Source organism: Pleurodeles waltl, chromosome 4_1, assembly GCF_031143425.1.
Source record: "Pleurodeles waltl isolate 20211129_DDA chromosome 4_1, aPleWal1.hap1.20221129, whole genome shotgun sequence".
Classification (NCBI taxonomy): Eukaryota; Metazoa; Chordata; class Amphibia; order Caudata; family Salamandridae; genus Pleurodeles; species Pleurodeles waltl.
This window is the reverse complement of record NC_090442.1, coordinates 53,726,032-53,739,921: the sequence shown is the minus strand read 5'-3', so window position 1 is coordinate 53,739,921 and position 13,890 is coordinate 53,726,032. Positions and strand designations below refer to the sequence as shown.

The 13,890-nt window shown below is 52.4% G+C and overlaps 7 non-coding genes across 7 annotated transcripts; 4 read left to right on the top strand and 3 right to left on the bottom strand.

Moving 5' to 3' along the window:
* The first annotated feature begins 138 nt into the window (after positions 1-138).
* On the top strand, positions 139-209 carry TRNAG-GCC (transfer RNA glycine (anticodon GCC)). The gene has a single exon. It is a non-coding gene; the product is annotated as a tRNA-Gly (tRNA).
* Positions 210-606: 397 nt separating this feature from the next.
* TRNAN-GUU (transfer RNA asparagine (anticodon GUU)) lies at positions 607-680 on the bottom strand. Its single transcript has one exon. It is a non-coding gene; the product is annotated as a tRNA-Asn (tRNA).
* Positions 681-2,512: 1,832 nt separating this feature from the next.
* Positions 2,513-2,584, bottom strand: TRNAW-CCA (transfer RNA tryptophan (anticodon CCA)). The gene has a single exon. It is a non-coding gene; the product is annotated as a tRNA-Trp (tRNA).
* A 2,016-nt stretch (positions 2,585-4,600) lies between these two features.
* TRNAS-GCU (transfer RNA serine (anticodon GCU)) lies at positions 4,601-4,671 on the top strand. The gene has a single exon. It is a non-coding gene; the product is annotated as a tRNA-Ser (tRNA).
* Positions 4,672-11,310: 6,639 nt separating this feature from the next.
* TRNAG-GCC (transfer RNA glycine (anticodon GCC)) lies at positions 11,311-11,381 on the top strand. Its single transcript has one exon. It is a non-coding gene; the product is annotated as a tRNA-Gly (tRNA).
* Positions 11,382-11,777: 396 nt separating this feature from the next.
* TRNAN-GUU (transfer RNA asparagine (anticodon GUU)) lies at positions 11,778-11,851 on the bottom strand. The gene has a single exon. It is a non-coding gene; the product is annotated as a tRNA-Asn (tRNA).
* A 1,687-nt stretch (positions 11,852-13,538) lies between these two features.
* On the top strand, positions 13,539-13,609 carry TRNAG-GCC (transfer RNA glycine (anticodon GCC)). The gene has a single exon. It is a non-coding gene; the product is annotated as a tRNA-Gly (tRNA).
* Positions 13,610-13,890: the final 281 nt, after the last annotated feature.

The window sequence follows — 13,890 nt, the reverse complement described above, 5'->3', positions numbered from 1 at the left end:
ATTCCTGCCATCAGCATGTGAACGTTTGGCAGTCCAAGGCTTGCCATGCAAACTTTGTTCATAGGTGTCCCATGCGAATGCATGGGCCTCATCACTACTGTCTACGGCAGGGCTCTCTGCTCAGCCTATGCAAGTGAAGCATTGGTGGTTCAGTGGTAGAATTCTCGCCTGCCACGCGGGAGGCCCGGGTTCGATTCCCGGCCAATGCAAAGCGCCCTTCTTTTGGCTTTGCTTTAGAAGTCAGAGATGTAGACTTGGTGGGGAAAAAAAATGTCAAAGAGTGACCCCGACGTGATTTGAACACGCAACCTTCTGATCTGGAGTCAGACGCGCTACCGTTGCGCCACGAGGTCCCTGTGCATGCAGTTCTCAGCCCCTGATCAAGAAATGCTTCTCTGCCTTTTATTGGCCCTCAGTAAGCCTGTGGTTAAAGTAGAAGGCATGGTGGCCCGTTTCCAGTCCTATTGGTGGAAATGACTAGAGGTGAAGAGATGAGAGAAGATAGAAATGTTGAGATAGAGCATGTCACGCAGGCAAAGCGAGAGCTCTAAGAGCAAAGCCAGACAGCTGTGTTTTAATTCAGGACTTGATGTAGGCAAAAGCATACGTCCCTGGGTGGGCTTGAACCACCAACCTTTCGGTTAACAGCCGAACACGCTAACCAATTGCGCCACAGAGACCAACCACCGCAGTGAGCGTGTTGGGACTCAATATATGTTTTTACCTTTGTGCTCCTGCCTGCAGCTCTAAGGTCCTGGCATAAGACAGGTAGGCTTAGACTCCATTGTGACATGTCTTACTTCTCTTAGAAGAAGGTTCTGAGTTGCCAGGCAGCTTATCTTCTGCCGGGCACACTTCCCTTTGCAGGCTTTCAGGTTGTGAATCCAGCACTGCTTAGGTGTCCATGTCAGACATGAGCAGCTCATTGAGCCCCACTGTGTGTTTTTTGTGGAGATACAACTCTCAGACTAGAGGGAGCAGGCGGGAAGTGGGTGAGACTCACACAGGGTGGGTGGGGCAGTTAAAGGATGTTATCTAATAGTGTAATCGAGGAGTTGGGTTTTTTGTGCACTACACTTTAACCAGCGATTCTTTCTAAAAGGAAATCCCAGGGCAGTACCCGCAATGAGTGGCATCCCCACACCCGAGGTTGCATTGTGGTAGCTGTTCCCTGAGCCCATAGCCCCTGTCCCCATGTCGCCCTTTCTCCTCGTGTAACTCACCCCAGGTTCGGTGGCTCTGATACTTGCTGCTTCTGCTGCGCGATCATCCCCATGATCTGGGCCTTTGTACGAAATGTCATGTAAGATGACTTTATTCAGCACGGCGTTTGTCATTTGCTTGGTTGTCCTGTCACTGTTGGATGTTTTCTTGCGCAGACTACTGTCTAATGGTGGGAAGGCCACGAGACACGTGACTTTTCTCTTTCCTTGTTAGCATAGTTTCCTGCCACTGTCTTGGTGTGCTGCCAGCCTGTGAGACACGTGTCTTGCCCATCTCAGCTCCACTGTGGCATGTTAGATATGTCTTTGAGCAGAGTCCCGGTCCCAGAGCTGCTGCCTTCTCTGCACTCTGGCTTGTAAGACTGCAGGCAAAGGCCCTCCCTAGCCCCTCAGCCAGATAGATACATTTACCTGCAGGGCTCAGCTTTGGTGAAAGATATTGGCGAGAGGGAGGAAAGGGGACGGCCCGTGGTGCACCCCCTATTTTGCATAGAACCACAGCCTCCTGGGAGGGCAGAGACATGAGGGTTCTCAGGGAAAGCCCTCCCAGGAGTGTTGAAGGGCAGGACGTGAAACACAGCAATCCCGGAATGGCCTGGTCTAAGATGCCTGTGCAATAGGCCTGGCCCTAGGCTTCCGGGGCTCTTCCTCGGCAGAGGCCCCAGTGGTATGAGCCCGACCAGGGCTGCAGGGCGCGTTGGGAGCGCGTTAGGGACGCGAAAGAGGGCGCAGGGCGCAGAACTCTGCCCGTTTCTCCCCAGGATTTTGGGGAGGACAGGGAATCTGGCCAGGTCAGTGACTAGGCTTTCCCAGAAGGAAAGTCCAGTGACAGTGGCATGTTGTGAAACACAAGATTGCTGGTGGTCTGGAGGGTGCTTTCTGTCAGTCACTTCTCCCGGGAGCAGCCAGAGAGCAGGCTGATGTTGTGCTCTGTCAAGCACAACACTGGCCCCAAACCACTGTCCTTAGCAAAAGCAGAAACATTCATAGTTTCAGTCTCCTGCATCTGATTCCTGCCATCAGCATGTGAACGTTTGGCAGTCCAAGGCTTGCCATGCAAACTTTGTTCATAGGTGTCCCATGCGAATGCATGGGCCTCATCACTACTGTCTACGGCAGGGCTCTCTGCTCAGCCTATGTAAGTGAAGCATTGGTGGTTCAGTGGTAGAATTCTCACCTGCCACGCGGGAGGCCTGGGTTCGATTCCTGGACAATGCAAAGCGCCCTTCTTTTGGCTTTGCTTTAGAAGTCAGAGATATTGACTTGGTGGGGAAAAAAATGTCAAAGAGTGACCCCGACGTGATTTGAACACGTAACCTTCTGATCTGGAGTCAGACGCGCTACCGTTGCGCCACGAGGTCCCTGTGCATGCAGTTCTCAGCCCCGGATCAAGAAATGCTTCTGTGCTTTTATTGGCCCTCAGTACGCCTGTGGTTAAAGTAGAAGGCTTGGTGTCCCGTTTGCAGTCCTATTGGTGGAAATGACTAGAGGTGAAGAGATGAGAGAAGATAGAAATGTTGAGATAGAGCATGTCACGCAGGCAAAGCGAGAGCTCTAAGAGCAAAGCCAGACAGCTGTGTTTTAATTCAGGACTTGATGTAGGCAAAAGCATACGTCCCTGGGTGGGCTTGAACCACCAACCTTTCGGTTAACAGCCGAACGCACTAACCGATTGCGCCACAGACACCAACCACCGCAGTGAGCGTGTTGGGACTCAATATATGTTTTTACCTTTGTGCTCCTGCCTGCAGCTCTAAGGTCCTGGCATAAGACAGGTAGGCTTAGACTCCATTGTGACATGTCTTACTTCTCTTAGAAGAAGGTTCTGAGTTGCCAGGCAGCTTATCTTCTGCCGGGCACACTTTCCTTTGCAGGCTTTCAGGTTGTGAATCCAGCACTGCTTAGGTGTCCATGTCAGACATGAGCAGCTCATTGAGCCCCACTGTGTGTTTTTTGTGGAGATACAACTCTCAGACTAGAGGGAGCAGGCGGGAAGTGGGTGAGACTCACACAGGGTGGGTGGGGCAGTTAAAGGATGTTATCTAATAGTGTAATCGAGGAGTTGGGTTTTTTGTGCACTACACTTTAACCAGCGATTCTTTCTAAAAGGAAATCCCAGGGCAGTACCCGCAATGAGTGGCATCCCCACACCCGAGGTTGAATTGTGGTAGCTGTTCCCTGAGCCCATAGCCCCTGTCCCCATGTCGCCCTTTCTCCTCGTGTAACTCACCCCACGTTCGGTGGCTCTGATACTTGCTGCTTCTGCTGCGCGATCATCCCCATGATCTGGGCCTTTGTACGAAATGTCATGTAAGATGACTTTATTCAGCACGGCGTTTGTCATTTGCTTGGTTGTCCTGTCACTGTTGGATGTTTTCTTGCGCAGACTACTGTCTAATGGTGGGAAGGCCACGAGACACGTGACTTTTCTCTTTCCTTGTTAGCATAGTTTCCTGCCACTGTCTTGGTGTGCTGCCAGCCTGTGAGACACGTGTCTTGCCCATCTCAGCTCCACTGTGGCATGTTAGATATGTCTTTGAGCAGAGTCCCGGTCCCAGAGCTGCTGCCTTCTCTGCACTCTGGCTTGTAAGACTGCAGGCAAAGGCCCTCCCTGGCCCCTCAGCCAGATAGATACATTTACCTGCAGGGCTCAGCTTTGGTGAAAGATATTGGCGAGAGAGAGGAAAGGGGACGGCCCGTGGTGCACCCCCTATTTTGCATAGAACCACAGCCTCCTGGGAGGGCAGAGACATGAGGGTTCTCAGGGAAAGCCCTCCCAGGAGTGTTGAAGGGCAGGACGTGAAACACAGCAATCCCGGAATGGCCTGGTCTAAGATGCCTGTGCAATAGGCCTGGCCCTAGGCTTCCGGGGCTCTTCCTCGGCAGAGGCCCCAGTGGTATGAGCCCGACCAGGGCTGTACGGCGCGTTGGGAGCGCGTTAGGGACGCGAAAGAGGGCGCAGGGCGCAGAACTCTGCCCGTTTCTCCCCAGGATTTTGGGGAGGACAGGGAATCTGGCCAGGTCAGTGACTAGGCTTTCCCAGAAGGAAAGTCCAGTGACAGTGGCATGTTGTGAAACACAAGATTGCTGGTGGTCTGGAGGGTGCTTTCTGTCAGCCACTTCTCCCGGGAGCAGCCAGAGAGCAGGCTGATGTTGTGCTCTGTCAAGCACAACACTGGCCCCAAACCACTGTCCTTAGCAAAAGCAGAAACATTCATAGTTTCAGTCTCCTGCATCTGATTCCTGCCATCAGCATGTGAACGTTTGGCAGTCCAAGGCTTGCCATGCAAACTTTGTTCATAGGTGTCCCATGCGAATGCATGGGCCTCATCACTACTGTCTACGGCAGGGCTCTCTGCTCAGCCTATGTAAGTGAAGCATTGGTGGTTCAGTGGTAGAATTCTCGCCTGCTACGCGGGAGGCCCGGGTTCGATTCCCGGCCAATGCAAAGCGCCCTTCTTTTGGCTTTGCTTTAGAAGTCAGAGATATAGAGTTGGTGGGGAAAAAAATGTCAAAGAGTGACCCCGACGTGATTTGAACACGCAACCTTCTGATCTGGAGTCAGACGCGCTACCGTTGCGCCACGAGGTCCCTGTGCATGCAGTTCTCAGCCCCGGATCAAGAAATGCTTCTGTGCCTTTTATTGGCCCTCAGTACGCCTGTGGTTAAAGTAGAAGGCATGGTGGCCCGTTTCCAGTCCTATTCGTGGAAATGACTAGAGGTGAAGAGATGAGAGAAGATAGAAATGTTGAGATAGAGCATGTCACGCAGGCAAAGTGAGAGCTCTAAGAGCAAAGCCAGACAGCTGTGTTTTAATTCAGGACTTGATGTAGGCAAAAGCATACGTCCCTGGGTGGGCTTGAAACACCAACCTTTCGGTTAACAGCCGAACGCACTAACCGATTGCGCCACAGAGACCAACCAACGCAGTGAGCGTGTTGGGACTCAATATATGTTTTTACCTTTGTGCTCCTGCCTGCAGCTCTAAGGTCCTGGCATAAGACAGGTAGGCTTAGACTCCATTGTGACATGTCTTACTTCTCTTAGAAGAAGGTTCTGAGTTGCCAGGCAGCTTATCTTCTGCCGGGCACACTTTCCTTTGCAGGCTTTCAGGTTGTGAATCCAGCACTGCTTAGGTGTCCATGTCAGACATGAGCAGCTCATTGAGCCCCACTGTGTGTTTTTTGTGGAGATACAACTCTCAGACTAGAGGGAGCAGGCGGGAAGTGGGTGAGACTCACACAGGGTGGGTGGGGCAGTTAAAGGATGTTATCTAATAGTGTAATCGAGGAGTTGGGTTTTTTGTGCACTACACTTTAACCAGCGATTCTTTCTAAAAGGAAATCCCAGGGCAGTACCCGCAATGAGTGGCATCCCCACACCCGAGGTTGCATTGTGGTAGCTGTTCCCTGAGCCCATAGCCCCTGTCCCCATGTCGCCCTTTCTCCTCGTGTAACTCACCCCAGGTTCGGTGGCTCTGATACTTGCTGCTTCTGCTGCGCGATCATCCCCATGATCTGGGCCTTTGTACGAAATGTCATGTAAGATGACTTTATTCAGCACGGCGTTTGTCATTTGCTTGGTTGTCCTGTCACTGTTGGATGTTTTCTTGCGCAGACTACTGTCTAATGGTGGGAAGGCCACGAGACACGTGACTTTTCTCTTTCCTTGTTAGCATAGTTTCCTGCCACTGTCTTGGTGTGCTGCCAGCCTGTGAGACACGTGTCTTGCCCATCTCAGCTACACTGTGGCATGTTAGATATGTCTTTGAGCAGAGTCCCGGTCCCAGAGCTGCTGCCTTCTCTGCACTCTGGCTTGTAAGACTGCAGGCAAAGGCCCTCCCTGGCCCCTCAGCCAGATAGATACATTTACCTGCAGGGCTCAGCTTTGGTGAAAGATATTGGCGAGAGAGAGGAAAGGGGACGGCCCGTGGTGCACCCCCTATTTTGCATAGAACCATAGCCTCCTGGGAGGGCAGAGACATGAGGGTTCTCAGGGAAAGCCCTCCCAGGAGTGTTGAAGGGCAGGACGTGAAACACAGCAATCCCGGAATGGCCTGGTCTAAGATGCCTGTGCAATAGGCCTGGCCCTAGGCTTCCGGGGCTCTTCCTCGGCAGAGGCCCCAGTGGTATGAGCCCGACCAGGGCTGTAGGGCGCGTTGGGAGCGCGTTAGGGACGCGAAAGAGGGCGCAGGGCGCAGAACTCTGCCCGTTTCTCCCCAGGATTTTGGGGAGGACAGGGAATCTGGCCAGGTCAGTGACTAGGCTTTCCCAGAAGGAAAGTCCAGTGACAGTGGCATGTTGTGAAACACAAGATTGCTGGTGGTCTGGAGGGTGCTTTCTGTCAGCCACTTCTCCCGGGAGCAGCCAGAGAGCAGGCTGATGTTGTGCTCTGTCAAGCACAACACTGGCCCCAAACCACTGTCCTTAGCAAAAGCAGAAACATTCATAGTTTCAGTCTCCTGCATCTGATTCCTGCCATCAGCATGTGAACGTTTGGCAGTCCAAGGCTTGCCATGCAAACTTTGTTCATAGGTGTCCCATGCGAATGCATGGGCCTCATCACTACTGTCTACGGCAGGGCTCTCTGCTCAGTCTATGTAAGTGAAGCATTGGTGGTTCAGTGGTAGAATTCTTGCCTGCCACGCGGGAGGCCCGGGTTCGATTCCCGGCCAATGCAAAGCGCCCTTCTTTTGGCTTTGCTTTAGAAGTCAGAGATATAGAGTTGGTGGGGAAAAAAATGTCAAAGAGTGACCCCCGACGTGATTTGAACATGCAACCTTCTGATCTGGAGTCAGACGCGCTACCGTTGCGCCACGAGGTCCCTGTGCATGCAGTTCTCAGCCCCGGATCAAGAAATGCTTCTGTGCCTTTTATTGGCCCTCAGTACGCCTGTGGTTAAAGTAGAAGGCTTGGTGTCCCGTTTGCAGTCCTATTGGTGGAAATGACTAGAGGTGAAGAGATGAGAGAAGATAGAAATGTTGAGATAGAGCATGTCACGCAGGCAAAGCGAGAGCTCTAAGAGCAAAGCCAGACAGCTGTGTTTTAATTCAGGACTTGATGTAGGCAAAAGCATACGTCCCAGGGTGGGCTTGAACCACCAACCTTTCGGTTAACAGCCAAACGCGCTAACCGATTGCGCCACAGAGACCAACCACCGCAGTGAGCGTGTTGGGACTCAATATATGTTTTTACCTTTGTGCTCCTGCCTGCAGCTCTAAGGTCCTGGCATAAGACAGGTAGGCTTAGACTCCATTGTGACATGTCTTACTTCTCTTAGAAGAAGGTTCTGAGTTGCCAGGCAGCTTATCTTCTGCCGGGCACACTTTCCTTTGCAGGCTTTCAGGTTGTGAATCCAGCACTGCTTAGGTGTCCATGTCAGACATGAGCAGCTCATTGAGCCCCACTGTGTGTTTTTTGTGGAGATACAACTCTCAGACTAGAGGGAGCAGGCGGGAAGTGGGTGAGACTCACACAGGGTGGGTGGGGCAGTTAAAGGATGTTATCTAATAGTGTAATCGAGGAGTTGGGTTTTTTGTGCACTACACTTTAACCAGCGATTCTTTCTAAAAGGAAATCCCAGGGCAGTACCCGCAATGAGTGGCATCCCCACACCCGAGGTTGCATTGTGGTAGCTGTTCCCTGAGCCCCTAGCCCCTGTCCCCATGTCGCCCTTTCTCCTTGTGTAACTCACCCCAGGTTCGGTGGCTCTGATACTTGCTGCTTCTGCTGCGCGATCATCCCCATGATCTGGGCCTTTGTACGAAATGTCATGTAAGATTACTTTATTCAGCACGGCGTTTGTCATTTGCTTGGTTGTCCTGTCACTGTTGGATGTTTTCTTGCGCAGACTACTGTCTAATGGTGGGAAGGCCACGAGACACGTGACTTTTCTCTTTCCTTGTTAGCATAGTTTCCTGCCACTGTCTTGGTGTGCTGCCAGCCTGTGAGACACGTGTCTTGCCCATCTCAGCTCCACTGTGGCATGTTAGATATGTCTTTGAGCAGAGTCCCGGTCCCAGAGCTGCTGCGTTCTCTGCACTCTGGCTTGTAAGACTGCAGGCAAAGGCCCTCCCTGGCCCCTCAGCCAGATAGATACATTTACCTGCAGGGCTCAGCTTTGGTGAAAGATATTGGCGAGAGAGAGGAAAGGGGACGGCCCGTAGTGCACCCCCTATTTTGCATAGAACCACAGCCTCCTGGGAGGGCAGAGACATGAGGGTTCTCAGGGAAAGCACTCCCAGGAGTGTTGAAGGGCAGGACGTGAAACACAGCAATCCCAGAATGGCCTGGTCTAAGATGCCTGTGCAATAGGCCTGGCCCTAGGCTTCCGGGGCTCTTCCTCTGCAGAGGCCCCAGTGGTATGAGCCCGACCAGGGCTGTGCCCGACCAGGGCTGTAGGGCGCGTTGGGAGCGCGTTAGGGACGCGAAAGAGGGCGCAGGGCGCAGAACTCTGCCCGTTTCTCCCCAGGATTTTGGGGAGGACAGGGAATCTGGCCAGGTCAGTGACTAGGCTTTCCCAGAAGGAAAGTCCAGTGACAGTGGCATGTTGTGAAACACAAGATTGCTGGTGGTCTGGAGGGTGCTTTCTGTCAGCCACTTCTCCCGGGAGCAGCCAGAGAGCAGGCTGATGTCGTGCTCTGTCAAGCACAACACTGGCCCCAAACCACTGTCCTTAGCAAAAGCAGAAACATTCATAGTTTCAGTCTCCTGCATCTGATTCCTGCCATCAGCATGTGAACGTTTGGCAGTCCAAGGCTTGCCATGCAAACTTTGTTCATAGGTGTCCCATGCGAATGCATGGGCCTCATCACTGCTGTCTACGGCAGGGCTCTCTGCTCAGCCTATGTAAGTGAAGCATTGGTGGTTCAGTGGTAGAATTCTCGCCTGCCACGCGGGAGGCCTGGGTTCGATTCCCGGCCAATGCAAAGCGCCCTTCTTTTGGCTTTGCTTTAGAAGTCAGAGATGTATACTTGATGGGGAAAAAAATGTCAAAGAGTGACCCCGACGTGATTTGAACACGCAACCTTCTGATCTAGAGTCAGACGCGCTACCGTTGCGCCACGAGGTCCCTGTGCATGCAGTTCTCAGCCCCGGATCAAGAAATGCTTCTGTGCCTTTTATTGGCCCTCAGTACGCCTGTGGTTAAAGTAGAAGGCATGGTGGCCCGTTTCCAGTCCTATTGGTGGAAATGACTAGAGGTGAAGAGATGAGAGAAGATAGAAATGTTGAGATAGAGCATGTCACGCAGGCAAAGCGAGAGCTCTAAGAGCAAAGCCAGACAGCTGTGTTTTAATTCAGGACTTGATGTAGGCAAAAGCATACGTCCCTTGGTTGGCTTGAACCACCAACCTTTCGGTTAACAGCCGAACGCGCTAACCGATTGCGCCACAGAGACCAACCACCGCTATGAGCGTGTTGGGACTCAATATATGTTTTTACCTTTGTGCTCCTGCCTGCAGCTCTAAGGTCCTGGCATAAGACAGGTAGGCTTAGACTCCATTGTGACATGTCTTACTTCTCTTAGAAGAAGGTTCTGAGTTGCCAGGCAGCTTATCTTCTGCCGGGCACACTTTCCTTTGCAGGCTTTCAGGTTGTGAATCCAGCACTGCTTAGGTGTCCATGTCAGACATGAGCAGCTCATTGAGCCCCACTGTGTGTTTTTTGTGGAGATACAACTCTCAGACTAGAGGGAGCAGGCGGGAAGTGGGTGAGACTCACACAGGGTGGGTGGGGCAGTTAAAGGATGTTATCTAATAGTGTAATCGAGGAGTTGGGTTTTTTGTGCACTACACTTTAACCAGCGATTCTTTCTAAAAGGAAATCCCAGGGCAGTACCCGCAATGAGTGGCATCCCCACACCCGAGGTTGCATTGTGGTAGCTGTTCCCTGAGCCCATAGCCCCTGTCCCCATGTCGCCCTTTCTCCTCGTGTAACTCACCCCAAGTTCGGTGGCTCTGATACTTGCTGCTTCTGCTGCGCGATCATCCCCATGATCTGGGCCTTTGTACGAAATGTCATGTAAGATGACTTTATTCAGCACGGCGTTTGTCATTTGCTTGGTTGTCCTGTCACTGTTGGATGTTTTCTTGCGCAGACTACTGTCTAATGGTGGGAAGGCCACGAGACACGTGACTTTTCTCTTTCCTTGTTAGCATAGTTTCCTGCCACTGTCTTGGTGTGCTGCCAGCCTGTGAGACACGTGTCTTGCCCATCTCAGCTCCACTGTGGCATGTTAGATATGTCTTTGAGCAGAGTCCCGGTCCCAGAGCTGCTGCCTTCTCTGCACTCTGGCTTGTAAGACTGCAGGCAAAGGCCCTCCCTGGCCCCTCAGCCAGATAGATACATTTACCTGCAGGGCTCAGCTTTGGTGAAAGATATTGGCGAGAGAGAGGAAAGGGGACGGCCCGTGGTGCACCCCCTATTTTGCATAGAACCACAGCCTCCTGGGAGGGCAGAGACATGAGGGTTCTCAGGGAAAGCCCTCCCAGGAGTGTTGAAGGGCAGGACGTGAAACACAGCAATCCCGGAATGGCCTGGTCTAAGATGCTTGTGCAATAGGCCTGGCCCTAGGCTTCCGGGGCTCTTCCTCGGCAGAGGCCCCAGTGGTATGACCCCAACCAGGGCTGTAGGGCGCGTTGGGAGCGCGTTAGGGACGCGAAAGAGGGCGCAGGGCGCAGAACTCTGCCCGTTTCTCCCCAGGATTTTGGGGAGGACAGGGAATCTGGCCAGGTCAGTGACTAGGCTTTCCCAGAAGGAAAGTCCAGTGACAGTGGCATGTTGTGAAACACAAGATTGCTGGTGGTCTGGAGGGTGCTTTCTGTCAGCCACTTCTCCCGGGAGCAGCCAGAGAACAGGCTGATGTTGTGCTCTGTCAAGCACAACACTGGCCCCAAACCACTGTCCTTAGCAAAAGCAGAAACATTCATAGTTTCAGTCTCCTGCATCTGATTCCTGCCATCAGCATGTGAACGTTTGGCAGTCCAAGGCTTGCCATGCAAACTTTGTTCATAGGTGTCCCATGCGAATGCATGGGCCTCATCACTACTGTCTACGGCAGGGCTCTCTGCTCAGCTTATGTAAGTGAAGCATTGGTGGTTCAGTGGTAGAATTCTCGCCTGCCACGCGGGAGGCCCGGGTTCGATTCCCGGCCAATGCAAAGCGCCCTTCTTTTGGCTTTGCTTTAGAAGTCAGAGATATAGACTTGGATGGGAAAAAAATGTCAAAGAGTGACACCGACGTGATTTGAACACGCAACCTTCTGATCTGGAGTCAGACGCGCTACCGTTGCGCCACGAGGTCCCTGTGCATGCAGTTCTCAGCCCCGGATCAAGAAATGCTTCTGTGCCTTTTATTGGCCCTCAGTACGCCTGTGGTTAAAGTAGAAGGCATGGTGGCCCGTTTCCAGTCCTATTGGTGGAAATGACTAGAGGTGAAGAGATGAGAGAAGATAGAAATGTTGAGATAGAGCATGTCACGCAGGCAAAGTGAGAGCTCTAAGAGCAAAGCCAGACAGCTGTGTTTTAATTCAGGACTTGATGTAGGCAAAAGCATACGTCCCTGGGTGGGCTTGAACCACCAACCTTTCGGTTAACAGCCGAACGCGCTAACCGATTGCGCCACAGAGACCAACCACCTCAGTGAGCGTGTTGGGACTCAATATATGTTTTTACCTTTGTGCTCCTGCCTGCAGCTCTAAGGTCCTGGCATAAGACAGGTAGGCTTAGACTCCATTGTGACATGTCTTACTTCTCTTAGAAGAAGGTTCTGAGTTGCCAGGCAGCTTATCTTCTGCCGGGCACACTTTCCTTTGCAGGCTTTCAGGTTGTGAATCCAGCACTGCTTAGGTGTCCATGTCAGACATGAGCAGCTCATTGAGCCCCACTGTGTGTTTTTTGTGGAGATACAACTCTCAGACTAGAGGGAGCAGGCGGGAAGTGGGTGAGACTCACACAGGGTGGGTGGGGCAGTTAAAGGATGTTATCTAATAGTGTAATCGAGGAGTTGGGTTTTTTGTGCACTACACTTTAACCAGCGATTCTTTCTAAAAGGAAATCCCAGGGCAGTACCCGCAATGAGTGGCATCCCCACACCCGAGGTTGCATTGTGGTAGCTGTTCCCTGAGCCCCTAGCCCCTGTCCCCATGTCGCCCTTTCTCCTCGTGTAACTCACCTCAGGTTCGGTGGCTCTGATACTTGCTGCTTCTTCGCGATCATCCCCATGATCTGGGCCTTTGTACGAAATGTCATGTAAGATGACTTTATTCAGCACAGCGTTTGTCATTTGCTTGGTTGTCCTGTCACTGTTGGATGTTTTCTTGCGCAGACTACTGTCTAATGGTGGGAAGGCCACGAGACATGTGACTTTTCTCTTTCCTTGTTAGCATAGTTTCCTGCCACTGTCTTGTTGTGCTGCCTGCCTGTGAGACACGTGTCTTGCCCATCTCAGCTCCACTGTGGCATGTTAGATATGTCTTTGAGCAGAGTCCCGGTCCCAGAGCTGCTGCCTTCTCTGCACTCTGGCTTGTAAGACTGCAGGCAAAGGCCCTCCCTGGCCCCTCAGCCAGATAGATACATTTACCTGCAGGGCTCAGCTTTGGTGAAAGATATTGGCGAGAGAGAGGAAAGGGGACGGCCCGTGGTGCACCCCCTATTTTGCATAGAACCACAGCCTCCTGGGAGGGCAGAGACATGAGGGTTCTCAGGGAAAGCCCTCCCAGGAGTGTTGAAGGGCAGGACGTGAAACACAGCAATCCCGGAATGGCCTGGTCTAAGATGCCTGTGCAATAGGCCTGGCCCTAGGCTTCCGGGGCTCTTCCTCGGCAGAGGCCCCAGTGGTATGAGCCCGACCAGGGCTGTAGGGCACGTTGGGAGCGCGTTAGGGACGCGAAAGAGGGCGCAGGGCGCAGAACTCTGCCCGTTTCTCCCCAGGATTTTGGGGAGGACAGAGAATCTGGCCAGGTCAGTGACTAGGCTTTCCCAGAAGGAAATTCCAGTGACAGTGGCATGTTGTGAAACACAAGATTGCTGGTGGTCTGGAGGGTGCTTTCTGTCAGCCACTTCTCCCGGGAGCAGCCAGAGAGCAGGCTGATGTTGTGCTCTGTCAAGCACAACACTGGCCCCAAACCACTGTCCTTAGCAAAAGCAGAAACATTCATAGTTTCAGTCTCCTGCATCTGATTCCTGCCATCAGCATGTGAACGTTTGGCAGTCCAAGGCTTGCCATGCAAACTTTGTTCATAGGTGTCCCATGCGAATGCATGGGCCTCATCACTACTGTCTACGGCAGGGCTCTCTGCTCAGCCTATGTAAGTGAAGCATTGGTGGTTCAGTGGTAGAATTCTCGCCTGCCACGCGGGAGGCCCGGGTTCGATTCCCGGCCAATGCAAAGCACCCTTCTTTTGGCTTTGCTTTAGAAGTCAGAGATATAGACTTGGTGGGGAAAAAAATGTCAAAGAGTGACCCTGACGTGATTTGAACACGCAACCTTCTGATCTGGAGTCAGACGCGCTACCGTTGCGCCACGAGGTCCCTGTGCATGCAGTTCTCAGCCCCGGATCAAGAAATGCTTCTGTGCCTTTTATTGGCCCTCAGTACGCCTGTGGTTAAAGTAGAAGGCTTGGTGTCCCGTTTGCAGTCCTATTGGTGGAAATGACTAGAGGTGAAGAG